Raw genomic sequence first — 25,312 nt, 5'->3', positions numbered from 1 at the left:
TCCACATATACCTCAACGCACCACTCACCTTTTTTCCCTCATCAATTCTATGATTAACCTCATCCTTCATAAATCCATCCGCCGACACGTCAACTCCTAAGTATCTGAAAACATTCACTTCTTCCATACTCCTCCTCCCCAATTTGATATCCAATTTTTCTTTATCTAAATCATTTGATACCCTCATCACCTTACTCTTTTCTATGTTCACTTTCAACTTTCTACCTTTACACACATTCTCAAACTCATCCACTAACCTTTGCAATTTTTCTTTAGAATCTCCCATAAGCACAGTATCATCAGCAAAAAGTAACTGTGTCAATTCCCATTTTGAATTTGATTCCCCATAATTTAATCCCACCCCTCTCCCGAACACCCTAGCATTTACTTCTTTTACAACCCCATCTATAAATATATTAAACAACCATGGTGACATTACACATCCCTGTCTAAGACCTACTTTTACCGGGAAGTATTCTCCCTCTCTTCTACACACACTAACCTGAGCCTCACTATCCTCATAAAAGCTCTTTACAGCATTTAGTAACTTACCACCTATTCCATATACTTGCAACATCTGCCACATTGCTCCTCTATCCACTCTATCATATGCCTTTTCTAAATCCATAAATGCAATAAAAACTTCCCTACCTTTATCTAAATACTGTTCACATATATGCTTCAATGTAAACACTTGATCTACACATCCCCTACCCACTCTGAAGCCTCCTTGCTCGTCCGCAATTCTACATTCTGTCTTACCTCTAATTCTTTCAATTATAACCCTACCGTATACTTTTCCTGGTATACTCAGTAAACTTATTCCTCTATAATTTTTACAATCTCTTTTGTCCCCTTTCCCTTTATATAAAGGGACTATACATGCTCTCAGCTTATTTATCTATGACAATTCATCTAATATGACATTATAAACAATATTTATAACATAGAAACATGATATTACTCTAGAATGAATAAAATATGTCATAATGTATGAGAGGAGTAAATGGTGTAAGTGTTATTGTTGGGTTTAAGGGCCGCCACTGAGAGAAGCCGTGTTGGAGGTGGACGCTTCTGCCACCAACACTATAACACGTAAACAATGTATGTAATTTATAAATAAGAAATATTTACATTTTAATTTATAAATAAATATTTGCATTTTAATTTATAAATAAGTTTATTCAGGTATACACAAATACAATTTCATAGATCATCATACATAGCAGCATATGTGTAAAGTACCTAGGATAACCCAAAAAAGTCAGAGTGACTTACATATTTCTGTTGGGGTCCTTTTATATTTACACTTAATATGTTTACTTTTATGCTTACACTTTTATATTTATGCTTACCTTGGAGGAGATGTTTAATTAGTTTGATGGAGGAGAGGCTGGCAGAGGTTTAGGGTAGTGGAAGATAGCAGGCTGGCGTATGTTCAGCGGCTTTACACACATCCAACAACATTGGAGAGTTACTTTCGTGTCATTTTTCTATCGCTTACTCACTTAACTTACTTGCTACACTGTTAATTCTACACTTCATTACTGGCTGGCACTGTAGCCTTTATTGATACATGCTGCTTTAGTATTGTACATATCGTAGAATCTCTGAATTGCTGCAGAAGGCACATTGTCCCCTCTCTCTTCCTCCTCCACTTTGGTACTTTGCTACAAGTTTTTTCTTGAATTTTATTGTGTTTCTTTCCTTCTTTATCACAGGGCTGGCACCAGAAACTTTCTTTGGACCCATGGTGGCTTATTTAGCAGTTACAAGCACTAAAAACATGGAATAATACAAAATATATCACATGTATGCATGGAATCGACCACAGTGGCTCGTAAACAATGAGACTCTGGCTATACACGGAATCTTGGAGTGGCTGGGCCCACTCAGAACGAAAGACTTTAGACAAGTTTTTCAGCATTGGTAGAATCAATATTTTGATGCCAAAGAGAGCTGTTAGTCGATTTTGATGTTAGACAATGCCGCCGTTAGTTGAGGGTCCACTGTAAGTCATAATGACTTTATTTCTAGTGCTTTGTAGCTGAATTTAACTATTAGTATAATGAAACTGCAATAAATTTAGAATAAGCAAGTCATCTTTTTTGCAGTTCCACACCCTTGTTTGCTGGTTCTGCACCTTGTTTGCTGGTATGGAAGCTTGTGGTAGAACACCAGCTCTTGGTTTCATTGTTTACCTCTGCTAGTTAGGTGTACTAGTCATTAACTATATTTAACACTGATACACTGTGTGGACCCTCCTAGCCTTATATTTTTTTCAGAGGCATGAGATTGTAGAAGACCCCAAAGAGTTGTACTGAGGTCAAAAATATTGGCAGGTGACAGATTTGAAGGGATGAAAAGTCGTCTGTACTAGTACATTGGACACGCAGTTGTCGGTTGCATTCTAGCACGTTGGACGCAGTTTAACCCTTAACCCTTTGAGGGTTTCGGCCATACTAGTACGGCTTACAACCCAGGGTTTTTGACGTACTAGTATGCCTAAATTATAGCGCCCTCAGATCTGGTGGGAGAAAGCTGGTAGGCCTACATATGAAAGAATGGGTCTATGTGGTCAGTGTGCACAGTATAAAAAAAATCCTGCAGCACACAGTGCATAATGAGAAAAAAAAACTTTGACCGTTTTTTTGGAATAAAACAGCGACTTTGCACTGTATTTTCATATGGTATTTATAGTTGTATTCTAGTTTTCTTGGTCTCATTTTATAGAATGGAAAGACATATTACAGAAATTGAGATGATTTTGACTGGTTTTACAATGAAAAGTACCTTGAAATTGAGCTCAAAGTAGCAGAAATGTTCGATTTTTACCAAAGTTCAAAAGTAAACAAATCATGACAAGCGTCCAATACACGTCAACTGGTGAGTCTTATATTCTTTCGCAAGTGCGCCAATATTATTTATACCATTTTTTACACTAATGCAGTAGTCTGCATAACAGTATACAGTTGACCCCCGGTTTACGATCAGCTCCCAATGCGACCAATTATGTAAGTGTATTTATGTAAGTGCGTTTGTATGTGTATGTTTGGGGGTCTGAAATGGACTAATCTAATTCACAATATTCCTTATGGGAACAAATTTGGTCAGTACTGGCACCTGAACATACTTCTGGAATGAAATAATATCTAAACTGGGGGTCCACTGTATCTTGTATTTTTTGTGAGAATAAAAATTCAAAGTGGAAAGCAAAAGAATGTAAGAGGGGCCTTGAGACATGACTAATGAACAGAGGAAATGTCATTTTAGTGCCAGTAATGTCTTTCTTGTTTATTCTGGACCCTATTTGGAAATTGGCTTCTTTTGAAATTTGTGTGAAATTGGCAAAATTGCTAAATTCTGACCACTGTACTGGATAGTTGAAATCCGTAAATGGGTGGTTTCTTGCATTCATTTGATAAGAAAAATGGAGTTCTAGCGAAATATTCATGTTTTTTGTCGACTAGTATAGTGGAATTGGCTGAAAATAGGGCTCAAAGTGGGCAAAATCACCGATGCGTAAACATCACTGAGACCGCTAACTTTGCGAGAACATAATTCTGTAAGTTTTCCATCAGATTTCATACTTTTGGTGTCATTATGATCGGGAAAAGATTCTCTATCTTTTCATACGAAATTTTTATTTTTATTTTTTAAATTTGGCCGACCCTGAGAACGAGTCTCGGAGAGGGCCTGTCGACCCTCAAAGGGTTAAACTGTCCAAACATAGATCTACGTTTTTTCAACATTTGAAAGTATGTAAAAAATGTAGATTTTTTTTTCTTTTGAAAACGTGTAAAAAGAGCTTGATCTACCTTTTTTTTTTTTTTGTTATATTTGAAAATACGTAAAAAACCGTAGATCTACTTTTGGAGCACTGCGCATGTGAAAGTAAATCTGTTTGGACAGTTTAAGGGTTAAAGGTTAAGTGACGGGATTCAGATTGTTCTTTGGCCTTCGGTTTAATTATGTACTGTGAACATTCATTAAGTAGGGTTTGACTGTAATTACCAATTGATAATTATACATATAATGTTCTGTGGCATAGATGAGGAGAGACACTTCCCTGGAGAATGATAAAAGAATGGATACATTTGAGAATCTATTGGCTAACTAATTTATAAAAATTAAGCAATAAACCCACAAGGGTCATATAGCATTGCAATGTCTAAGCCAGATGTTATGTTAGTGGTTATGGGGAATTTTTTTTTTTCCTTGGGCCAGTTCCAGACCAGACTTCCTAGGCTGTACAGGAAATATTACAAGGTGAATTTTTTTTTTTAGCTCAAAATTGCTTCTCACTAAAACAGTGGCTCTAATAAAAAAAAATACACGTTCACCATCATTTCTTCAATTTCTGTCTTTTCAGTACTATTGACATGATGTACAAGTACACATGGGACCAAACTGTGCACACCTTACTAGTATGTGTAATCTTCATGCCTTCAGATATACAGGAAGGCTTTGTTTCTACAGCTGTTATGTTCCCGATCCCCGACAACAAGCAAAAATCGCCAGCAGATGGAACAGAGCATCTTTTTCAGTATCGAATGCATCTAAAATGCCTGATAATGTGTTTTCATCTTCATATATTAAGTGCTCAATACACCTAGGCTTAAAAAAGATACAAAAGTAAAATACATATTCACTACATACAATACTTATTTTAACCCTTTCACTGACCAGACCCCTGATCTGAAACTTGTCCACAGTGTCCAAGAGTTTTTGGAAAATCTGTTTTGTTATTTTTTCTTAAGAATTGGTAGAGAATCTTTTACTGAAGGTAATAAAACAAAAAGTATGGAATTTAACTCTTTAACTGTCCAAATGTATATCTATGTTTGGAGCGCTCCGCACGTGAACGTAGATCTACATTTGGACAGTTTAACAGATAATGGAAAATTGACAAAATTACGATCTTGAGAATTCTGCTGCGTTAGCGATATTTACGCATCTGGGATTTTGCCCACTTTGAGACCAATTTTAGGCCAGTTATATTGTTCAGGTCTACCAAATTCTTAGCTATTTCGCTAGTATGTCTTTCATTTTATCAGTTGAGCACCAAAATTGCTCAATCGACTATTTCAGCTACCCAATAAAGTGATCAGAAATTGGTAATTTGGCCAGTGTCACACAAATTTCAAAATAGGGTTTAGAATTAACAATGCAGGCATTCTTGGCACTAAAATAACATTTACGTACTTTGTTCATTAGTTATGTTCCCAGGCTTTACATGTGAATTCCATTTTTATTTTTTATTCACACAGAGAAATGGATTTACTCTTATGCAATATTGTAATTGTATAAATAATATCAGCGCATTTGTGAATGCATATTAGACCCACCATGCCTTATTTGTTCCAAATTTATTACAATTTCATGATACAGTAGAATTCAGCCAAAAGGTAAACTAGATTTACCCTAGGATAACCCAGCAATATCAAACACCGTCCTATTTCCATATTCTGAGGAATCTCGCACCTTCAAATTTTAATACAAGGTTTCCACATTCATTGCATTAGACGACAAAAATATAATTAATTGAAATACATTTATTTGTACAAATTTATACCAGAAATTACTAGTGGGGCTACGGTTTGCTATCCACTTCAACGTGTTTCAGCTACTTAAACACCTTGAAACATTTACTTTAACCCAGCACAGTAGACGTAGTCTTAGATATTAAAAATAAGAAAAATGAATGACAGTTGTAATTTAGTATAAATTGGAAAACATAATAGTGTTGAATGATGATGAAAGTATTTTCTTTTTGTGGATTTTCTTTCTTTTTTGGGTCACCCTGCCTCGGTGGGAGACGGCCGACTTGTTGAAAAAAAAAAAAAAAAAAATACTGTTATGCATAATTATATCAATGTTGATGATAAATGATAATTTTTGCCAACTTAAACACCAGAAAATCACAAGTTTTCCTGTTATTTCAGTTTTTCTCTAATTTTATTAAAAAAATAGGGCCTGTTAAAAAACCTAATTTTCAAAGTCTTGCCCTTTAGGAATTTTTATTTCATGGCTTCCACAGGCTAAATATGCTGAATGTATGCAGAAGTTTGCTTGATTTACCCGTCTTCTTACATGTTCATGAGATGAGGAAAAGCAGTCTTGCCAGCACAAAAGAATTTAACAGATTTCCATTTCACACGTTTGACAGGATGAGAGTACCTCCAGGATGGAATCACTTTATCAACATAAGTAGTAAAAAAGCAGAAGATAAGCACTAGAACAGTAAAACTGAATTTCATGGTTTTAAATATTAGTACAATACTGGCAGTTCATAGAAGTAGAAAGCTCAAGGAGTTGCACCTAGTTCCTGGGGGCTCACCTTTTACTACAAATTCAAAATAAGTAATTAAAAAATAAGTAATTGCAATGTTAATGTATGAGCTAGGTGAACATTAACCCTTTCGTTCTCAGGGTCGAGAAATTTTCAAAAAAAAAAAAAAAAAAAATATGAAAAGATAGTTTTTTTTTTTTCTGAAAATTATAGCCTAAAAATTTTTTTTTGCCATCAAGACTTACTGAGATATGGAGGGGTGAAGTTGACAGAAAACGAGCCGCATGTGGCATCATCTCCGACTGCCGGTCACCCGGTATTTTCTTTTCTTTTTTTTTCTACTGTTTTCTATTATGTTTTAATTTTTTTTCCAAGTAACTTTTATGTCCTGTGAGACCAATATGAGCACTATTTTGTAAGTTTTTCTCTTTATTTACTACACAATAACTGCACAAACACTGTTGTCACTACATTGTTTACAAAACTTGTTTACACGAACGATATAAAACGTTGTTTATTACTATTTTTCTATATTTTATATACACACACAAAGTCACAGAACATGTTTCTGGAAGTTCTGCAGCCTATGGAACTCTTTGAAACATGGTGTCATGCACAGTGGTGTTTTACACTCCTCACACATAAAATGAGTGTGTGTGCATTGTTGTAGGCATTTTTTTTGTTCATGCACAGACGTAACACCTCTTCCGAGCCTTTTTCTTGAAATCAGTAGCAGACAGTTGTATTAGGAAGTGATCACCATGCTTCAAACGAGAAGGTGGTAGTTGATAATTTAGTTGGCGGTTTTCTGTTGCAGGTGATGTTCCTTGGTACTTGAATACTATTTGTCTGATGACAGACAAATAAAATTCGCCATATGGTGGTTTGTTTCTGGTCCTCATCTTACACATATTATAAGCATTGAGCATGGAAATATCCAGAAGATGGAAAAAGTTTTATGTACCACTTATAACTCTTGTGAACACAATCAGCAAACCCAATCTGCATGTCACATTTGTCCACTGAACGCATGTTGAAGGTGTAATCAATCACAGCTGCAGGTTTTAGAATGGGTTCATTGGTCTCTATTCTACCTGCCAGTGTTTGTCATTTTGTTAGGGTGAACTGATGACAACAGTGTGACATCTTGTTTGTCATGCCACCGAAATGCCATGATGTCATTGGCAGCAATCACCTGCACCTCCCCTCTACGAGTGCCAGTGTCAAACCTGGGCACATGCTTACGATTTGCACGCACTGTGCCACACACATCTGTCATGTTCACTCGCAAAAAATTGGTGAGTGAGGGGCTTGTGTGCCAGTTATCAGTATATAATATATGCCCCTTACCAAGATATGGTTCCATCATTGTTCTAACCACATCACCAGAGCTGCCCAATAAATTCCTGGTATTTTGCAATGTATAACTTCCAGTGTACACAATAATATCCAGTACAAGACCACTGTAGCAGTCACAAAGCACAAATAACTTTATACCAAAGTGTTTCCTCTTGCTTGGTATATATTGCTTGAATGAGAGTCTTCCTTTGAACAGAATCAAAGACTCATCAATAACAAGCTTCTTGAATAGATAAAAAATACATATTGAATTTCTCTTTCAGATACACAAACACATTCCTAATCTTATATAACCTGTCATTTCTGTCAGGCCTGGTTTTGTCTGAGAAGTGTAGCATACGTAATAGTAGCACAAATCGATTCACTCACATTATATCACTAAATCCTGGGGTTGCAATCAGGCAGTCTGTTGACCAGTATGATTTGACACTGTGCTTATATACATGTGGCATAAGCATTATTGTGGAAAAGAAAAGATACATCTCGGCCACAGTTGTCTCCTTCCACTGGTGTAGGCGTGATTTTGGTGAAAGTATTGTGTTTGCCATGGTGTAATTGAAGTATTTGTTGCTTTCCCTGACAATAATTTCCATCAGGGCATCGTCAAAGAATAACTCGAAACATTCCAGTTCAATGGCATTGTTGCAAGTGTACAAGATGGCTGTATTCCACTTTGACTTTCATCAAACTGATGGGGATTGGGAACAAAATTGCCAGCTTCCTGCTAATCCCAGGTGTGGTCTGCTGGTGGGTGTTGGATATTGACAGGTGGTTGTGGTTGTGGAGGCTGGTGTGGTGGGGGATGGTGGCCTTTGTTGTAGATCAGCTGAGGCAGTGGCGTGGGTGGCAGCATGGCCCACTGCTGGTGCGTCACGGCTGGCACCACCACTTCCACCACCATGCACATTTTCCATCCCAATTGCAACACTATCATCTTCATTTTCACTGTCTGTTCCTCTTGTACAGCCACGGGATGTACTCTGAGATGTACTCCTTCCCCTTGGAATAGCATATGGCACACTACCAGAGCGCATATACCGTCATATATACTGACGCCACACTGGAGAATATTCCACTTCACCATTGCTACTGGAACTGTTTTCAAGAGCTTGTAGTTCATATTCACTATCACTATCATCACCAATGCTCACATCTGAGTCCGGGATATGGGAAAATAGGAGTTTCCTCTTTCGTTCTGGTACAACTGAATGTGAACAAGACGTCCCAGCAGCAGAGGTGGAAGGCTGAGGGTCATCTGGGTTTTCCTCACTATTACCGGTATTATGGTCATTAGTTTCGGTCACAACCTCATGAAAACCTTGAAACTCATCTTCACTGGCACTTCCATCTGTATTAGATCTGTCACCGGGGAACAAAAGTGTCCCAGTTCGCCGAGGAGTGAGGAGTTTCTTACCGCGAGGCATGGTGAACAAGTTCTACTAAAATGGCTTTCCCACAATGCGCCACTGGGTCCCAGATTTTTTTCTACTGCACACACCAACACCACACACCCTTTCTCTGACATCTAGGCCTACCAGCCTTTTCCCACTTGATTTGAAGGCGCTAGAATTTACGCATACTAGTACGTCAATAACCCTTGTGCGTAAGCCGTACTAGTACGTTGGAAACCCTGAAAGGGTTAAGGAATATAAAAGTTAATGCAGTACATCAACCCTTAGTGGTTTATGCATCTTACTTTTCTAGTGCCTTGTAGTAGCGTTCAGTCATTGGTGTGATGCTACATGCATTTCATGAAGATGGACCTGGTTTACTCCAGATTTCTTCAACGAATTCTGAGCTGTGATTAACGCTGCATATAACCTTTGTTACATATTATATGTGAGCAGTATTTAGATAAAGGTAGGGAAGTTTTCATTGCATTTATGGATTTAGAAAAGGCATATGACAGAGTTATAAGTTTAGTTATAAGTAATACATATTTTAAGAAAAAGAGGATGAATAAATATACAAGATATGATGTAGGGCATAATGACAGTAGTTTGTTGGACTATGTGTTGGTAGGTAAAAGACTTGAGTAGACTTCATGATGTACATGTTTATAGAAGGGCCATAGATATATCAGATCACTTTTTAGTTGTAGCTACAGTGAGAGTAAAAGATAGATGGGATACAAGGAAAATAGAATCAGCAAGTAAGAGAGAGGTGAAGGTGTATAAGCTAAAACAGGAGGCAGTTAGGGTAAGATATAAACAACTGTTGGAGGATAGATGGCCTAGTGAGAGTATAGGCAATGGGGTCGAAAATGTATGGGGTAGGTTTAAGAATGTAGTGTTAGAGTGTTCAGCAGAAGTTTGTGGTTACAGGAAAGTGGGTGCGGGAGGGAAGAAGAGCGATTGGTGGAATGATGATGTAAAGATAGTAGTAAGGGAGAAAAAATTAGCATATGAGAGGTTTTTACAAAGTAGAAGTGATACAAGGAGGGAAGAGTATATGGAGAGAAAAAGAGAGGTTAAGAGAGTGGTGAAGCAGTGTAAAAAGAGAGCAAATGAGAGAGTGGGTGAGATGTTATCAACAAATTTTGTCGAAAATAAGAAAAGTTTTGGAGTGAGATTAATAAGTTGAGGAAGCCTAGGGAACAAATGGATTTGACAGTTAAAAATACGAGAGGAGAGTTATAAAATGAAGAGTTAGAGGTATCGGGAAGATGGAGGGAATATTTTGAGGATTTGTTAAATGTTGATGAAGATAGGGAAGCTGTGATTGCGTGTATAGGGCAGGGAGGAATAACATCTTGTAGGAGTGAGGAGGAGCCAGTTGTGAGTGTGGGGGAAGTTCGTGAGGCAGTGGGTAGAATGAAAGGGGGTAAGGCAGCCGGGATTGATGGGATAAAGATAGAAATATTAAAAGCAGGAGGGGATATATTTTTGGAGTGGTTGGTGCTATTATTTGATAAATGTATGGAAGAGGGTAAGGTACCTAGGCATTGGCAGAGAACATGCATAGTTCCTTTGTATAAAGGCAAAGGGGATAAAAGAGAGTGCACAAATTATGGGGGAATAAGTCTCTTGAGTATACCTGGTAAAGTGTATGGTAGAGTTAATATTGAAATAATTAAGAGTAAGACAGAGTAGGATAGCAGATGAACAAGGAGGCTTTAGGAAAGGTAGGGGGTGTGTAGACCATGTGTTTACAGTGAAACATAGGTGGAGAGTATTACACAAGGGTAAAGAGGTTTTTGTGGCATTTATGGATTTAGAAAAGGTATATGACAGGGTGGATAGGGGGGCAATGTGGCAGATGTTGCAGGTGTATGGTATAGGAGGTAGGTTACTGAAAGCAGTGAAGAGTGTTTGAGGATGGTGAGGCTCAGGTTAGAGTATGTAGGAGAGATGGATATTATTTCCCAGTAAAAGTAGGGCTTAGACAAGGATGTGTGATGTCACCGTGATTGTTCAATATATTTATAGATAGGGTTGTAAGAGAAGTGAATGCTAGGGTTTTGGCATGAGGTGAGGAGTTAGAAGATAAAGAATCAAACACAAAGTGGGAATTGTCACAGTTGCTCTTTGCTGATAACACTGTGCTTTCGGGAGATTCTGAAGAGGAATTGTAGTGGTTGGTGGATGAATTTCGTAAGGTATGTAAAAGATGAAAATTAAAAGTGAATATAGGAAAGAGTAAGGTTATGAGGATAACAAAAAGATTAGGTGACGAAAGACTGGATATCAGATTGGAGGGAGAGAGTATGGAGCAGGTGAATGTTATTTTTTTTTTTTTTTTTTTATTATCACACTGGCCGATTCCCACCAAGGCAGGGTGGCCCGAAAAAGAAAAACTTTCACCATCATTCACTCCATCACTGTCTTGCCAGAAGGGTGCTTTACACTACAGTTTTTAAACTGCAACATTAACACCCCTCCTTCAGAGTGCAGGCACTGTACTTCCCATCTCCAGGACTCAAGTCCGGCCTGCCGGTTTCCCTGAATCCCTTCATAAATGTTACTTTGCTCACACTCCAACAGCACGTCAAGTATTAAAAACCATTTGTCTCCATTCACTCCTATCAAACACGCTCACGCATGCCTGCTGGAAGTCCAAGCCCCTCGCACACAAAACCTCCTTTACCCCCTCCCTCCAACCCTTCCTAGGCCGACCCCTACCCCGCCTTCCTTCCACTACAGACTGATACACTCTTGAAGTTATTCTGTTTCGCTCCATTCTCTCTACATGTCCGAACCACCTCAACAACCCTTCCTCAGCCCTCTGGACAACAGTTTTGGTAATCCCGCACCTCCTCCTAACTTCCAAACTACGAATTCTCTGCATTATATTCACTCCACACATTGCCCTCAGACATGACATCTCCACTGCCTCCAGCCTTCTCCTCGCTGCAACATTCATCACCCATGCTTCACACCCATGTAAGAGCGTTGGTAAAACTATACTCTCATACATTCCCCTCTTTGCCTCCAAGGACAAAGTTCTCTGTCTCCACAGACTCCTAAGTGCACCACTCACTCTTTTTCCCTCATCAATTCTATGATTCACCTCATCTTTCATAGACCCATCCGCTGACACGTCCACTCCCAAATATCTGAATACGTTCACCTCCTCCATACTCTCTCCCTCCAATCTGATATTCAATCTTTCATCACCTAATCTTTTTGTTATCCTCATAACCTTACTCTTTCCTGTATTCACCTTTAATTTTCTTCTTTTGCACACCCTACCAAATTCATCCACCAATCTCTGCAGCTTCTCTTCAGAATCTCCCAAGAGCACAGTGTCATCAGCAAAGAGCAGCTGTGACAACTCCCACCCTGTGTGTGATTCTTTATCTTTTAACTCCACGCCTCTTGCCAAGACCCTCGCATTTACTTCTCTTACAACCCCATCTATAAATATATTAAACAACCACGGTGACATCACACATCCTTGTCTAAGGCCTACTTTTACTGGGAAAAAATTTCCCTCTTTTCTACATACTCTAACTTGAGCTTCACTATCCTCGTAAAAACTCTTCACTGCTTTCAGTAACCTACCTCCTACACCATACACTTGCAACATCTGCCACATTGCCCCCCTATCCACCCTGTCATACGCCTTTTCCAAATCCATAAATGCCACAAAGACCTCTTTAGCCTTATCTAAATACTGTTCACTTATATGTTTCACTGTAAACACCTGGTCCACACACCCCCTACCTTTCCTAAAGCCTCCTTGTTCATCTGCTATCCTATTCTCCGTCTTACTCTTAATTCTTTCAATTATAACTCTACCATACACTTTACCAGGTACACTCAACAGACTTATCCCCCTATAATTTTTGCACTCTCTTTTATCCCCTTTGCCTTTATACAAAGGAACTATGCATGCTCTCTGCCAATCCCTAGGTACCTTACCCTCTTCCATACATTTATTAAATAATTGCACCAACCACTCCAAAACTATATCCCCACCTGCTTTTAACATTTCTATCTTTATCCCATCAATCCCGGCTGCCTTACCCCCTTTCATTTTACCTACTGCCTCACGAACTTCCCCCACACTCACAACTGGCTCTTCCTCACTCCTACAAGATGTTATTCCTCCTTGCCCTATACACGAAATCACAGCTTCCCTATCTTCATCAACATTTAACAATTCCTCAAAATATTCCCTCCATCTTCCCAATACCTCTAACTCTCCATTTAATAACTCTCCTCTCCTATTTTTAACTGACATATCCATTTGTTCTCTAGGCTTCCTTAACTTGTTAATCTCACTCCAAAACTTTTTCTTATTTCAACAAAATTTGTTGATAACAGCTCACCCACTCACATTGCTTCACCACTCTCTTAACCTCTCTCTTTTTCTCCATATACTCTTCCCTCCTTGCATCACTTCTACTTTGTAAAAACTTCTCATATGCTAACTTTTTCTCCCTTACTACTCTCTTTACATCATCATTCCACCAATCGCTCCTCTTCCCTCCTGCACCCACTTTCCTGTAACCACAAACTTCTGCTGAACACTCTAACACTACATTTTTAAACCTACCCCATTCCTCTTCGACCCCATTGCCTATGCTCTCATTAGCCCATCTATCCTCCAATAGCTGTTTATATCTTACCCTAACTGCCTCCTCTTTTAGTTTATAAACCTTCACCTCTCTCTTCCCTGATGCTTCTATTCTCCTTGTATCCCATCTACCTTTTACTCTCAGTGTAGCTACAACTAGAAAGTGATCTGATATATCTGTGGCCCCTCGATAAACATGTACATCCTGAAGTCTACTGAACAGTCTTTTATCTACCAATACATAATCCAACAAACTACTGTCATTTCGCCCTACATCATATCGTGTATACTTATTTATCCTCTTTTTCTTAAAATATGTATTACCTATAACTAAACCCCTTTCTATACAAAGTTCAATCAAAGGGCTCCCATTATCATTTACACCTGGCACCCCAAACTTACCTACCACACCCTCTCTAAAAGTTTCTCCTACTTTAGCATTCAGGTCCCCTACCACAATTACTCTCTCACTTGGTTCAAAGGCTCCTATACATTCACTTAACATCTCCCAAAATCTCTCTCTCTCCTCTGCATTCCTCTCTTCTCCAGGTGCATACACGCTTATTATGACCCACTTCTCGCATCCAACCTTTACTTTAACCCTTTGACTGTTTCAGGCCCCTCTCTGAAACTGTCATTCTATGTCGCCAAATATTCAAAAAAAAAAAATTATTTTTTCTTATGAAAATGTTAAGATTATTTTTCTGAGTGTTTTAGTCCAAAAAAAAAATTTTTGCCATCGGTACTTACCGAGATATAGAGCCGTGAAGTTTGCAGAAAATGAGCCGCGTATGGCAACAGCGGCGACTGCCGCTCACCCGGTAAACTTTAGTTTACTTGTATTTGAAGGTTTTTTGTTTTTTTCATTATTTTATTTTTTCACATAACTTATGTGGCCTATGAGACCAAAGTAAGGTGCAATGTATATATATACACTCGTTGTATACAACACAATAAGCACACAAACATAATTATCAATATATTGTTTACAAAAACAAACAAACAAACAAACAATTCTTCTTCTTCTTCTTCTTCTTCTTCTTCTTCTTCTTCTTCTTCTTCTTCTTCTTCTTCTTCTTCTTCTTCTTCTTCTTCTTCTTCTTCTTCTTCTTCTTCTTCTTCTTCTTCTTCTTCTTCTTCTTCTTCTTCTTCTTCTTCTTCTTCTTCTTCTTCTTCTTCTTCTTCTTCTTCTTCTTCTTCTTCTTCTTCTTCTTCTTCTTGTCCTCCTCCTCCTCCTCCTCCTGCTCCTGCTCCTCCTACTCCTCCTCCTCCTCCTCCTCGTCCTCCTTCTCCTCCTCCTCCTCCTCCTCCTCCTCCTCCTACTCCTCCTTCTACTCCTCCTCCTCCTCCTCCTCCTTCTCCTCCTCCTCCTCCTCCTCCTCCTCCTCCTCCTCCACCTCCTCCTCCTCCTCCTCCTCCTCCTCCTCCTCCTCCTCCTCCTCCTCCTCCTCCGCCTCCGCCTCCGCCTCCGCCTCCTCCTCCTCCTTCTCCTCCTTGTGTGCGAGTGTGTGGCTTATAATTGTTTTGAGTCAGAAGTCGGCAGCTGTCAAAGTGACATATTGTCTCATTAGTCACTACCCCTACCCCTGTCAAAACAATGGGGTCGGATGCTGCTTCCCCTCCTCCATTCTATCTAATTATCTTTCTCCCTCATTCTATATCTTTCAATCTGTCTCTCTTTCTGTCTGCCTATCTCTGTCTCACAGGTACACATAAATACAAGTATACATAGTGTAAATTACCTAGGATAACCCAAGAAATCCAGACAAAGTGCTATACTCTGCTTGAAGATGTGAGTAAACGTAATGACACAGTCTTGTGGCTCTCTCTGAGACAGAGAGCTAGATGGACAGACAGGGAGCTTGACAGACAGACAAATAGACAGACAGAAATGTTTGTGTACCAGCAAAAACAAAGGGAGGCGATGGTCATGTAATATTACCCTCCTTTACGCTCATCAAAGTCAGCTCTTATCAGATGTTATCTCCCCTTATCTTGTCACTGTCATGGGGTGGACTTTTTTTTTTCTTGCTTCAAGGGAACAATATTATTACATCTTCTTCCTCCTCCTCCTCCTCCTCTTCTCCTCCTCCTCCTCCTCCTCCTCCTCCTCCTCCTCCTCCTCCTCCTCTTCCTTCCCTCCTCCTCCTCCTCCTCTTCCTCCCCTCCTCCCCCTCCTCCTCCTCCATTGCTTTTGGTCTCAAACTCCTCCAAATCATGAAATTGATCTTCACTGACAGTTCCATCTGTGTTAGAGCATCACTTGGGAAGAGAAGAGTCCCAGATTTGCTGGGGAATCACATATTTCTTACCACTAGACATGCTGAAAAATGACAACTGAAATGGCATTCCCACAATGCACCACTGGCTCCCCGATTTTTTTTATATGGTGCACACTGACCATGGAGACCCATTCTCTCACATGTGGGCCTAGCAGCTTTCTCCTGCTTGATTTGAAGCTGCTAGAATTTATGCGTATAAATACGTCAGAAACATTGGCTCGTAAGACGTATTTATACGTCGGAAACAGTCAAAGGGTTAATCCACATAATTCTCGAATTTACACATTCATATTCTCTTTTCTCCTTCCATAACTGATCATTTAACATTACTGCTACCCCTTCCTTTGCTCTAACTCTCTCAGATACTCCAGATTTAATCCCATTTATTTCCCCCCACTGAAACTCTCCTACCCCCTTCAGCTTTGTTTCGCTTAGAGCCAGGACATCCAACTTCTTTTCATTCATAACATCAGCAATCATCTGTTTCTTGTCATCCGCACTACATCCACGCACATTTAAACAACCCAGTTTTATAAAGTTTTTCTTCTTCTCTTTTTTAGTAAATGTATACAGGAGAAGGGGTTACTAGCCCATTGCTCCCGGCATTTTAGTCGCCTCATACGACACGCATGGCTTACGGAGGAAAGATTCTTTTCCACTTCCCCATGGACAATAGAAGAAATAAAAAAGAACAAGAGCTATTTAGAATAAGGAGAAAAACCTAGATGTATGTATATATATATATGCATGTACGTGTCTGTGAAGTGTGACCAAAGTGTAAGTAGGAGTAGCAAGATATCCCTGTTATCTAGCGTGTTTATGAGACAGAAAAAGAATGTATTCAGATATTTAGGAGTGGACGTGTCAGCAGATGGGTCTATGAAGGATGAGGGGAAAAGGGTGAGTGGTGCACTTAAGAGTCTGTGAAGACAAAGCACTTTGTCCATGGAAGCAAAAACGAGAATGTATGAGAGTATAGTTGTACCAACACTCTTATATGGGTGTGAAGCATGGGTGATGAATGTTGCAACGAGGAGAAGGCTGGAGGCAGTGGAAGTCATGTCTGAGGGCAGTGTGTGGTGTGAATATAATGCAGAGAATTCGTAGTTCGGAAATTAGGAGAAGGTGTGGGATTACCAAAACTATTATCCAGAGGGCTGAGGAGGGGTTGTTGAGGTGGTTCGGACATGTAGAGAGAATGGAACAAAACAGAACGACTTGGAGAGTGTATAAATCTGTAGTGTAGGGAAGGCCTAGGAAGGGTTGGAGAGAGGGGGTAAAGGAGGTTTTGTGTGCGAGGGGCTTGGCCTTCCAGCAAGCGTGCATGGGCATATTTGATACGAGTGAATGGAGACAAATGGTTTTTAACACTTGACGTGCTGTTGGAGTGTGAGCAAGGTAACGTGCTTGAGTCCTGGAGATGGGAAGTACAGTGTCGACACTGAAGGAGGGGTGTTAATGTTGCAAATTTTAACTGTAGTGTAAAGCACCCCTCTGGAAAGACAGTGATGGAGTGAATGATGAAAGTTTTTTTTTTTCGGGCCACCCTGTCTTGGTGGGAATCGGCTGATGTGTTAACCCCTTGACTGTCGCAACCCCAAATCCTGAGGTGTCTTCTGGTGTCGCAAAATTTCCAAAAAAAAAAAAAAATTTTTTATGAAATGATAGAGAATCTTTTCCCATTTATAATGATACCAAAAGAACGAAATTTGGTGGAAAACTGATGGAATTATGCTCTCGCAAAGTTAACGACCTCGGCATTATTTACAAATCGGTGATTTCACTCACTTTGAACCCTATTTTCTGCTAATTTCATTGTTCCAGTGGACCAAACTCATAGCTATTTCTTTAGAACTCCATTTTTTCTATTGATTAAGTACAAGAAACTGCCCATTTACTGATTTCAGCTACCCAATAACTTGGTCAGAAATTTGCAATTTGACCAATTACACGAAAATTTAAAAATATGACCATTTCGAAATAGGTTCTAGAATGAACAATGCAGACATTCCTGGCTCTAAAATAACATTTTCTTTGTTCATCAGTCAGGTCTCCAGGCCCCTCTGATTTTACTCTTACTTTCTATTTTGAATTTTTATTCAAACAAAAAGTAGAAGATTTCCTGTTATGCAGACTACTGCAATATTGTAAAATTGTATAAATAATGTCAACTCATTCATAACTGCATATTAGAATGGCTAGTTGGACATTTATTGGAAAATGAGATCATTTGTTTACTTTTGAACATCGGCAAAAATCAAACATTTCTCCTAATTTGTGCTCCATTTCAAGGTTCTTTTCATAGTAAAACCAATCAAAATCACATCTGTTTCTATAAAATGTTTTCCATTCTATCAAATGAGACTAAGGAAACGAGAATACAACCATAAATACTATACAAAAATAGACCACAAAGTGTGCATTTTAATTAAAAAGAAAGGTTGTTTTTTTTTTCTCATTATGCACTGTGTGCTGCAGGATTTTTTTTATGTGGTGCACTTTGACCACATAGACCCATTCTCTCACATGTGGACCTACCTGCTTGATTTGAAGCAGCTAGAATTTATGAGTATATATACATCAAAAGCAGTGGCTCATAAGACGTATATATACGACCAAAACAGTCAAAGGGTTAAAAAAATAAATATGACAGAGTGGATAGGGGAGCAATGTGGCAGACGTTGGAAGTATATGGAATAGGTAGTAGGTTACTAAATGTTGTAAAGAATTTTTTATGAGGATAGAGAGGCTCAGGTTAGGGTGTGTAGAAGAGAGGCAGACAACTTTCCGGTAAAAGTAGGTCTTAGACAGGGATGTGTAATGTCACCATGGTTGTTTAATATATTTATAGATGGTGTTGTAAAAGAAGTAATTGCTAAGGTGTTGGGAAGAGGGGTGGGATTAAATTATGGGAATCAAATACAGAATGGGAATTGACACAGTTTCTTTTTGCTGATGATACTCTGCTAATAGGAGATTCTAAAGAGGAAAAGGTTAGAGGATGAGTTTGGGAGAGTGTGTAAAGGTAGAAAGTTGAAAGTGAACATAGAAAAGAGTAATGTGATGAGGGTATCAAATGATTTAGATAAAGAAAAAGTCTCGGTAGTACCAGTTACCAGTAGATGACTCACTACCAACTGTGTGTGTGAATCTGACTGCTATTCATGTATGCTCTACAACCTTCAGTACTCTAGGACTTTCCGTGGCAGTTTCAACCGCAGAACCAGCAGTGGAAACAGACGTCGTGGTTCTAAGATTAACCAGAACCAGGCTCATTCTTCCAATTTGGGGGAATTCGAGCGACCCAGTCAAACCGTCCCATGGTGACCGTAGGTGATAATGAGTACACCATCCCCGTTCACAATTCTTTTGAAGCCTTAAGCAGTCTCGAGAATGACAATCCTGCTGATGATGTTGCTTCACACGTCTCTGATATAGATGATTTTGGGGATGAAGTGGAACAAATCTTTTCTGATGACAACCCTCCTTTTTGTTTGCACATAACTTCCAATGCAACGATAGGCCCTATAGTGCAAGCATCTGTTCATAATGCGCCCGTTCATTTGTTCATTGACTCTGGTGCACAAGTCAATATTATCAGGTCTAGTTTGTTTAGGGATAAGCAGTTACGACATGTCCTTCTCGTAGAACCGACTCATGTTTCCTCCCTTAGTGGAGTAGCTGGTTCTCACCTGCCTGTCCGAGGTCGGACTTCCCTCATCTTTTCTATCCAAGGTAGAGACTTTACTGCTTCCTTGTTGTCGACCAGATTACTTTCCCTGGTGATCTACTGGGATTTGCTTCCATGCGAGACTTACGTATTGTGCTCGACCCTTATCGATGGCATGCCCAAATTGATGATATGATCGTACCATTTTGGGGTTACCAGCTTGGATCCGAGATCTGCCATACTGCCGCAGAGTAGGACGTTTGGATTAAGTCCTTACAAGCCAGTGCAATTTCCAGTAGCGTACCCAAGCGGTCAGGCACTGGTGATCCTGTCACTTCTGTCTGTGTTCCTGAAACTTCAGGCTTGCAAGATAGTGTCCAGTTACCTCAAGTGTCCGAGGACGCTCTGACTACCTTGACTATTCTGACTACAGGGGACGCCTTGTCGGAAAATGATTACTTGCAACTAGTAATGCCATCTCTTGTTGATATCACATGCCGTCTGCAGAAAGACGTTTCTGTCACGGCTAGTGCCCTCACTAGAGTGTCTGTTGTTGTTCCTAGTGTTCCAGATGGTGATAATGTCCTAGTTGGCAGTGATTCTTGCAAAGTAAAAGGTCTATTTGTTGAGCCATCCTTACATGTTGTAAGAGATAGCTAGGAAGAAATGGATCTTACTAACACCTCTGGTCACAGTGTTCGTCTCAGAGCAAATACCAATCTTGTTGACCTTGTTCACTATCCTTACCCTGTTCAGGTAGAGGATGAATTGTCACCTGACCAGTGGGTCGGTGCTATTTCTACCGGGGAGACCTCATCCATTTCACTGGATCAATCTGTTCCACCAGTTTAGGAGAAAGACTTAGCTCCCACTGACTTCCCAGACGAGGTCAAGCGTTTGTTGACTCTGTTGAACAAACGTCGTAAAGCCATTGCCTTACCAGGTGAGAAGATAGATATAACGAACTTATTCCACTTGAACCTGGTACTAGACCCATCTATATACCTGCGTACAGAATGCCTCATTCACAAGTTGCTGTCGCAGAAGAATTGATCAATCAAATGCTTGATGATGGAGTTATTGCACCTAGCAATTCACCTTGGAATGCGCCCTTGATCCTAGTACCTAAGAAGGATGGTACTTGGCGCCCAGTGATTGACTTTAGGAAGTTAAATGCGAAAACTATTCCAGATCGCTTCCCACTTCCTGTACTGGGTCATTTTTTACGTAACATCGGAGATAACAAAGTCTTTTCAACCCTTGACTTGTTACAAGGGTTTTGGCAAGTCCCTCTTCATGAGGACAGCAAAGATCTAACTGCATTCTCCACTCCTACAGGTCATTATCACTTCCTCCGTATGGCCTTTGGATTACGATCCTCCCCTGTCATGTTCTCAAGGCTCATGACTAATATCTTTAGAGGTCTCATAGGTAATGCACTTATGGTGTACTTAGATGACGTAATCGTCATGTCTAAAGACGTGGATACACACTTGAAAAGACTTGATGTAGTACTTGGTAAGCTTGAAGAAGCCAATTTAAAGATCAAACTGTCTAAATGTCATTTTTTCAGATCAGAAATTAAGTTTCTTGGTCACGTAGTCACCCCTAGAGGGGTTACGACTGACCAAAGTAAAGTAACTGCAGTACTAAATTTTCCAACTCCCAAAACTGCTGATGCCGTAAGATCCTTTGTGGACTTAGCAGGTTTTTATAGATCTTTCGTTGCCAATTTTTCTTCCATAGCTGCTCCTCTGAGTTGCTTAAGAAAGATGCTCCTTTCGTTTGGACCTTACGTCAAGAAAGAGCATTCCAAACTAAAAGAAAAGCTAACATCTGCTCCAATTTTGAAATTTCCAGATTTTTCTAAGCCCTTCTTTCTTACAACTGATGCTAGTTCTATTGGCATAGGTGCCGTACTAGCTCAGAAGACTGATGGCAAGTACAACGCAGTTGCATTTGCTAGCCGAGTCTTTGCGAAGGCTGAACATAATTATACAGTAACTGAGCAAGAAGCTTTAGCAATAGTATGGTCTTTAAAGCACTTCCGAGACATTATTTATGAGTACCCTGTTCATGTCTTGACAGACCATGCTCCACTGATACCTTTATTCGAGAACAAACAACCTACTGGAAAGTTAGCCAGATGGACCTTGACTATCCAAGTGTTCAATCCCACCTTTGAACACTTACCTGGCAAGTCAAATGTAGTTGCAGATGCCTTATCGCGACATGTTAGTATAGTAACTGCAAACCCTCCATTTACTGCCGAAGATATAAAGAATGCTCAACGAGCAGATCCCATGTGGTCTGGTGTGATTCGATTCCTGCTCCAGGAAGATCTTATTCTGACTGAAGCCACCAGCACCCATCAGTGAATGTTATGAACCAAGAATTACTGTATTGAACAGCCGAGTTGGGTACTCCTAGCAGAAGGGTATACCAGTTAGTAATTCCACAGTCACTAGTGAATGTAGCCTTACAGCTAGTTCACGATGTACCAGGTGTTGTGCACCCTGGTATGGATCGTTCAGTAAAACAAGCCAGATTTAAATACTTTTGGCCTCGTATGGCAACTGATATTTCTGAGTATGTTAAGAAATGTAGTGTCTGCATGAAACATGAAGGTAATGCTAATGGTCCTAATCCAATCCAAGTGTATCCGACTACTAGCGAACCGTGGGAAAGAGTTGCGCTAGATCTGTTAACTAATTTCCAATGTTCCCTCCAGGGCAACAAACGTGTGTGTTATGGTAGACCATTTCACCAGATATTGTGAGTTAGTTCCTATTGCAGATAAGACTGCCGAGACAGTAGCTAAAGCATTTAACAAACGCATTATCTGCAGGCATACCACCCCTAAGTCCCTAGTAACAGATAATGGAGGTGAATTCTGTAATGAGATTCTTGAAAATTTGTGTACCTTGTACAAGATCTCTAAATTCACCATTGTTCCTCCTCATCCTGCCAGCAGTGGGTTAGCGGAACGAACCAATAAGAAAGTAGTTGATGTCTTGAGAGCCACTATCAATCCCAACAGTGAAACTTGGGATGAAGTTATACCTGATGTGCAGTGTGCTATAAATTCTGCTTACAATGTTTCCATAGGTGACACTCCACATTATGCATTGTACGGTGTAGATAAATACTTGCCTTATGAGTTGCTATATTCTAATCCAAAACCAAATTACAACCCTGATGATTTCATAGCAATTCGTACCAGCTTAGCTCAAAGCGTCTTTAGAAGAATCCGTGAAACACTTCATAAATCAACAGCAGAATTTACAATAGTCTCAAACACTCGAGCAAAGCCATCCAAAATCTAAGTAGGTTGGAGAGTTATGCTGACTAACTTTAACCAAACGTCTGCAATGCCTAAGCTTGATCAAAAGTTTGTTGGTCCTTATCGAGTAGTTGAACATATCACTGGCAATAAGTATAAGGTTAGAGAAATTAGATATTGGCAGTTTGGAGGGATATGTTGTGTATCTTTATACGTATATGCTTCTAAACTGTTGTATTCTGAGCACCTCTGCAAAAACAGTGATAATGTGTGAGTGTGGTGAAAGTGTTGAATGATGATGAAAGTATTTTCTTTTTGGGGATTTTCTTTCTTTTTTGGGTGACCCTGCCTCGGTGGGAGACGGCCGACTTGAGAGAGAGAGAGAGAAAGTATGAAGAATCGCATTTAGATTATATGAAGTTAGTATGTGATGATAATGATGTTCCAACCCAGACTAATGTGACAGACTCTGACAATCCTCCTGATCCTGTACTCTCTACCTCTGATACTCAGTCAGACGATCAACCTGAATGTCGTTATTCCCTACGTACACGACAGGTATTGAGAAATCATCAAGTATCATTTGTAACTACCAATTCAGATTTGCCTAAAATACAGCATGAGTTAGCCAGTGCAACAGAGTTTGATCCTCCCAGAGATGACACCCATTCTGCATATGTCAGTCTCACCCTAGCAGAGTTGGGGTTAAATGTAAATAACCTGTATAGATGAATAATTACAGTATCAGCTTATTAACATTCAAGAATTTTTTTTTTGTGTTCACGTTCTCTCCAAATTCTGAGATTTAACAGTCTAGATTTGAGTGCACCGAATCTGCCTTTCTGTTAAACACTTCTTTCTTTGTATATATTTCTTCCTCAGAATCCGTATATCACGTGAATACAGATCGATCAATCAAAATTTTTTTTATCACTCCATTGTGTAATCCCAATGTTGAGTCTCATTCTATGAGTTGTGCTATATTATACCTTGTAATGCATTACAGCTTCATTACAGTAAGTTTCATTATAGTCAGTTACGTAAGCTTCCATTCCAATATTCTCCTTATGTTATAATGTTCAATTGTTGTGTACTTTGACATTGTATAGAATCAGCTCAAGCCGTACGCCTGCCATCTCTAGTTTGTATTAGCTGTATGTCGGGACGACATACGTTAGCGTCGCCGAGCTCTCAGTAGTACCAGTTACCAGTTACCAGTAGATGACTCACTACCAACTATCTGTGTGAATCACTGACTGCTATTCATGTTGCTGCTGACCATAGCATGTGGGTCAGTCTGAGATAGAGAGCAGAGAGAGGCAGGGCGGCTGATGGTGCTTCCCATACTTTCCGTTATAATTACATGTACTAACCAGCCTACAGGAGTGTTTTTACCCCATCCACGTTATCGAACCCACATGACAAAAATGGATATCAAATTGGAGAGGAGGAGTATGGAAGAAGTGAATGTTTTCAGATACAGTGGACCCTCGACCAACGATATTAATCCATTCCTGAGAGCTCATCGTTAATTGAAATTATCGTTACTCGAGTTAATTTTCCCCATAAGAAATAATAGAAATCAAATTAATCCGTGCAAGACAATCAAAAGTATTGAAAAAAAAAAATTTTACCACATGAAATATTAATTTCAATACACACAAACTGAAGAAGACATGTACAATTACATGACACTTACCTTTATTGAAAATCTGGTGATGATTGATGGGATGGGAGGAGGGGAGACTGTGTATGGTGTTAGTGTTTAGAAGGGGAATCCCCTTCCATTAGGACTTAAGGTGTCAAGTCCTTTTCCAGGGATACTTCCCTTCTTTTAATGCCACTAGGACCAGCTTGAGAGTCACTAGACCTCTGTCACACAACATAACTGTCCATAGAGGCCTGTACCTCCCGTTTCTTTATGACATTCCTAAAGTGTTTCACAACATTGTCAGTGTCGCAATTAAACACTTGTTCAGGTTTCAGTTCTTCACTGTCTATGTACTCCTTGAATTCCTGCACATATTTTTCAGCTGCTTTTTGGTCCAAACTGGCAGCCTCACCATGCCTTATCACACTATGTATGCCACTACGATTCTTAAATCTCTCAAACCAACCTTTGCTGGCCTTAAATTCACTCACATCACCACTAGTTGCAGGCATTTTTCTGATTAAATCCTCATGCAACTTTCTAGCCTTTTCATGTATGATCGCTTGAGAGATTCTATCTCCTGCTATATGTTTTTCGTTTATCCACACCAATAACAGTCTCTCAACATCTTCTATCACTTGCGATCTCAGTTTCGAAAACATAGTTGCACCTTTGGCAAGAACAGCTTCCTTGATTGTCGTTTTCCTGGCCACAATAGTAGCGATGATTGATTGGGGTTTTGTGTACAACCTGG

At 39.6% G+C, this 25,312-nt stretch overlaps 1 protein-coding gene across 3 annotated transcripts in view; it reads left to right on the top strand.

Annotated features, from left to right (window-relative positions):
- nej (nejire) overlaps positions 1–25,312 on the top strand; it is a 465,387-nt gene that overhangs the window by 211,990 nt on the left and 228,085 nt on the right. The gene's annotated exons all lie outside the window — the stretch shown is intronic.

The sequence above is a fragment of the Cherax quadricarinatus genome, chromosome 19 (assembly GCF_038502225.1).
Source record: "Cherax quadricarinatus isolate ZL_2023a chromosome 19, ASM3850222v1, whole genome shotgun sequence".
NCBI classification, from domain to species: Eukaryota; Metazoa; Arthropoda; class Malacostraca; order Decapoda; family Parastacidae; genus Cherax; species Cherax quadricarinatus.
This window is presented reverse-complemented; position numbering and strand designations above follow the sequence as displayed.